The sequence below is a fragment of the Sciurus carolinensis genome, chromosome 5, assembly GCF_902686445.1.
Source record: "Sciurus carolinensis chromosome 5, mSciCar1.2, whole genome shotgun sequence".
NCBI classification, from domain to species: Eukaryota; Metazoa; Chordata; class Mammalia; order Rodentia; family Sciuridae; genus Sciurus; species Sciurus carolinensis.
The window spans coordinates 155,823,870-155,829,726 of record NC_062217.1 but is presented as its reverse complement, the minus strand read 5'-3'; positions in this window follow the sequence as shown (position 1 = coordinate 155,829,726).

Genomic DNA, 5,857 nt, shown 5'->3' with positions numbered 1-5,857 from the left:
ACGTAACACTGTGAGTCATCTAAAATGTAAAAGAAAAATGGAATGAACAATGATCAATGATGAAGATCCCAACCACAACATGCACACCATGGAACTTAGAGAAATCAGTGAACTTCATCCAGAGTTCCCACGCTGGGAGTGGTAGATTCTGCTGGTAGGAGAACACTTCAGCTCTTCAAGAGCTATTCAATCTCATCACCATGACCCTCATGTTATTGGTTTTTCAACCTCCTCTTTTCCTGCTTTTAATCTGAGTCCACACAACTTGAGCATCTTATACATGGGGCTGTGCCTCCCCTTCCAACTTAGGGGCCCTTGCTTTGAAGATGGCCTACTTCCTCTGGTCATTTGATTTCCTCAGTCTTTTCATACTGCCCCAGCACTCCACCCTTCCATCACAAACACACACTATTACATACTTTTAAATTATCCTTCTTGACTTAGCCTCTAAACAAGTCTAAACTACTTTCATCCTGAAAACAAAACAAAGAAAAAGTCCCCATTCGGATATTCCATCTCTTCACCTAGAAATAACCTCACCTTTCAACTTTCCTTCCCAGCCTAACTTCATAGTCTACCATATTGCTACCCACCCCAGGTTGCTCTTGAGCCTTGGCTATGACAATAAAACTTCCCAGGCAGAGACCACTCTGGACCTTCATTTTGCCAATACTAAGGAAACTTCTGTGACTTGTCCTTTTTCATAGAATAGAGTATACAATTCTTTCCCTTTATGTGCTTCCTGTTATTTGGCTTCCTTTTGAAACAAACTTTCAAATGTCAACACCACTGGGAAATGGATTTTTGTTCTGTGAATAGACCATTTTCTCTTTTGGCTACAATCTGTGTTGAGTGTGCTTAAGTATTTAGGAAAGAGGAATATTATAAACTTCATTAGCATTCAATCCTTCTTCTATTATATATTAATCACTTAATATTTCTTCAATTCTTTTGTGTACATTCACAAGATAGAAATTGTTATTATCTGTGTTTGTCTTATGAAGATACAGAGGCTAAGAGATACAGGCTGTTAATTACTTAAGGTATAAACTAACACATGCTGGAAATGTGAATTAAATTCCTTTTTTCTCTCACTATAGCATAGTACATCAAGTTTCCTACAGACATCTATTAAAGGAATGGAAAAAGATGTGTGACCAAGATTTAATGATTATAATACTATTCATGATAATAAGCATTCATATTGAATGCTTATTGCATTCTAGACACTTTGCTAAAATCCTTAATATCTTGTATATCACAATAAACCTATAGAATAAGTTTTTGCATTTCTCCCATTTTATACCTATGGATAAGTGGTTTTAGTAAATTTCAAACCTATGCCTGATTCCTACATCTACATTCTTAGCACTTATTTTCTAACTCATTATCTCCCCATAGTACAGTACAGTAGTTAAGAACAATATAAAAGATTTCAGGAATTCTAAACCCACACACCCATTGTCTAAAACACAATGCTAATCTTCATTGTCTGTCACTGTCATAAAATAAAAGGGTTCTGGAACCATCATATTATAGAAACTTGTCTCTAGTTGCAAAAGATGACTTTATTGTGGTCACGTTGCTTTTATTATTTTAAATTTTGTTCTTTGGCTATAGTCTTAAAGTTCACCTATTGGAATGTTATCTGACATCAGAATATGCGATATCAGTCTGATATAAGGGTTGTAATTCTGCAAAGAATATTAAGAATCGAGAAGATAAGTTTTCAGCATTCACAAAAGTCAAAAGGTGAAAAGAAATAAAATGTCAACAGATGAGAATAAATAAAATGTAGTACACCCATTCAATAGAATATTATTCAGCCTTAAACAGGAATGAAATTCTAATACCTGCAAATACACTTTAAAGTGTATCTGTTAAGTAATCAACCAGACACAAAAGGAAAAAGTGCTGCATGTAACACTAACATGAGGAACCCAACAGAGTCAAATTCATATATATAGAGAGCACAAAATACTGGTTGCCAGGAGCTAGGGGAGAGGCAAAGGAAAATATTGTTTAATAGGTACAGAGCTTCAATTTGGAATGATGAAAAATTTCTGGGAATGGATAGTGGTGATGATTGCACAACCAAATGAAAGTAATAGAGTCATTAAATGGTGAATTTTAAAAAGGTTAAAATGGGAATTTTTATGTAATATATGCTTTTCCATAATAATTTTTTTTTTTTTTTAAAGAGTGGTTAAGTTTCTTAAACCCACATCCAACCAGGCAGTTGGGTGAAAATAATCACATCTAAAAGAAAGGATCCTGCTTAGAGACACAGGCTTAGGTTTTCATGGGTCACCATGGGCTGGCCTCTACCCACATCTGCAACTCACCCATCTTCCCTGGGCTAGTGGGTTCCAGCATACCTGCCTTGTCTCTGTTCTTCACACAGGCCAAGGTTATTTCTCTTCTTAGACTCCAGTTCCTATTTTTTTCTGACAGAATAACCATTTCTTTAGATTTTTGAATGGCTGGGTCTTCCTTATAAGTCTAGTCTTCAGTTCAAATGTCATTCAAAAAACAATTGGTCATGAGGTCTTCCTTAACCGTGCTTTTAGGAGATGAGACACCACTCATCTCACCTTTACTATCTCGGGGAGTTGCAGCCATCTGCCTTGTTATAACCACATTGCCCTGATTTTAATTGCCTATGTGTGTATCTGTGTATGCCCTGGGTACATGAAGAGTCTCTGTACCCCTTCACATTCAAATCTAAGCTCTTCCAGGACAGCAAATTTCTCTGTCAAGTTCATTGTTGATTCTTGACACCTAGATTGGTGTCTCACAGAGATTAGGCGCACAACAGATCTTAAAAGATTTGAAAGAGAAGACAGAGAATAAAAGAAGGAAGGAGAGAAAAGAGAAGAGTAGGTTCTGAAGCTTCAATAGATAAGCACTGTATTCCAACTAGTAGACCAAACATCTAAGACTCAATGCTGAGAATACCATACAGGTGAACATGTGCCTTAGAAAAATCAGATATATGAAAGCCGTATTTACCAAGGAAAGGCATTAGATGATCAAAGTCAAATTTCAAAAACAATCATTGTATTGTCAGTGAAATCTAACAGAGATACCCTTTGAGTGGCAGCTTTCAGTCTATATGTAAGGGATTATTTATAGGTCATTCATAGGAAAGTCTGTGAGAGAGCTTGGAAGAGTTTAGAGCAAAATAAAATGGTATTTCATACTGAAATATGTCTAAAGAATGAGGTAGTATTGCCGAAATGACAGACAAACCAGACAACTGGTAACAAATGCTCTTAATATTGAAAATGAGCATATGAGGACATTTTAATAAGTAGATAATGGAAAACATACAAGCAAAATAAACTAAATTTCAGCAGAGTAAGGCTATATTTCATAATGGAACTAAAAATGTCCAAGAAGTGTTTTATTAGGACTCAGGAGTCTAATGACAGTGCCATGAAGTTTCTCTACCTCTGAACTCCTCCTTTCTCATTGTGCTGGTTCCATTCTCAAACAAGACCTTGTCCTTCATATAGGATTAAATCCAGGAAGAAAGAGAAAATGTTCTCTTGCTGATCAATTCAGATCAATTGTCTCAAAATAGTTTCAGTGTGATTGCATAACTATCCTTGTGTGAATATTTGTAGTCAGGAATGCAATGTGTTGATTGGTTTAGGTTGGGTTCTTATAGCCCGTCTCTGGAACTGGGGTGAGGTTAGCCCCATCTGGAACACATAGGGCAAGAATTTCAGAGGGAAGTTAAATACTTCTCCAGAAAGGTAGGAAAAAAGGTTTAAGAATATATGTCCATTGTACTCATCTATGAGCATGATATCTTGTGTTATAGCAGTGATTCTTAGACCAATATAGAGATATAGGGTGACCATACCTTCCATTTCTTACAGAAATGAGTCCTTACACTAGGAAGTAGGCAGAGTATGGTTATAAGTAACCTCTGCCACATGACAAGTGCTTCCTTCCACTTGCCACCAAAGATCCTAGTAACTTTTTCTGCAGATAAACCTGCACATACGTGTCCCCACAGCAGTGCCTCAAATATCATTTCTCCACTGACTACATTTCTGCACCATTGTGAATGAGCAATACTGACCTAATTAGAAGATGGAAAGAAGGACACAGACGTTGTTTCTTTGGTTTTATACACAAAAGAACAAAAAGCACAAATTATTTTTGTATGGGTCTTTCAAGCTATCTAAAACTATATAAAAGAATGAAAAATCTTGAAAAACTATGTGATTCTGTATTTTAGATTTAATTAAAATGAGTGAGGTTTCTAGTTTCCACTTCAACAACATTTTCTGATGCTAAACTTTGTGGTTGATCATTGTGTACATGTAGATTTCCACAGAGGTGATCCTCCATTTTTTTTTTAGAATGAGGAATTAGCTCTGCAGGATCCAGCTGGAGGGACCTACAGAGGTGGGCCTATCCCTCCTATCACCTTCTTCCCCTTTCTTTCATTTCATCCTGCCCTTAGTGGAGATGTTGGCTGCTATCTCAGGGACTTCAGTCTGTCTTTCTGTTTCTCATCACTTGGGGCTCATAACTTCAAAGTTCCTTCATGTCTCCAACGTGGCAAGATCTGCTAGTGAAATGATTCCAAGTTTTCTTAAATCCCTAACAGTTATGAGGCTGTTGCAGACTCCATTCCTTTATTGATCACTTTGCTTAGGAATTCTGTGAACCTCAGTGTTATCAGGGTGCATTTTGTAAAGAAGGACTCTGAGACTCTTCCCTCCAGTTACTATGAGGTTTGTTTTAAAATGAGCTTGAAATAGTTCTTGTATTATTTTTCCTCTCTCCCTTTTTCATTGTCTTGTTTTTGGTGTGCTATTTTGTCATTTTTTGCAATTACAACAGGTAATTCTGAGGCAGGTTAAGCCAAGGATCAAACTCTGAGGAACATTACCTGCAAACCTCAAACGTTTTTCTCTATGAAGCCCCCATGGTGTAGGAAATACTATCTCAAAAACATCTCTGATCTCTGAGCCTGAATTATGCAGGCAATATTTGGTCATACAACTGACAAAGATATATTGAAAAAAATTGGGGGTTTAATGCCTGAAAGTAGAGAAAGAAGAAAGAAGATTGAGAATGTGAAGTTTGGTTACCCTTAGCAATGGACTTCAGTTGTCTGGTTTGGAGGCCCAGGAAACTTCTGCACATTATTGATTTAGCAGAGGTAAAGCTATCCACGTAGGTAGTCAATAAATTATACAAGGTTCTTAATGCCATTCGAAAAGGAGATCAGCTATACTTCCACAGCCATTGATTTACCTAGTGAAGCATGAAATTTGATTATCCTCTTTTTTTATACTTTAACAGTCATGGCTAATTGGACATAAAACCATCTAGTCTTCTTCAGGTCAAACTGAATATATGACTCAGTGAGTCTCTGCCCACACAGGGCAACCTTCAGATTCCCCATATAAAACTCCTTGAGGGTGGATTTGGTTAGAACAGAATGTTGAAAATGTTCCTTTGCTCATTAAGTGCTTAGATATGAGACCTTTCCAAATCTCCCCACCACAGAAACCTTTCACATTACAATGCAAAAGAGACCAGGAACTAAGGTGACATTTAAGAGATGGTGAGTGTGAAAGAGTGGTATATTAGGAAAACCTCTGCACTCAAAGTCAGGAGTCCTTGCATCCAGTTAGCAGATTGCAAGAAATCTCAATAATGAATATTTGGTAGGCACTTTGCTAAAAGTTGCCATTCAGTTTCTTTAATTTTCCTCCAAAATACTGTCATATTCATTTTGCAAATGAAGAAACCACATCTGACTAGTTCCAGAGACTACAGGAGCTAACAAGTGGTCAGAGATCCATTGCAGGTTGTCTAAGGTCCTCTA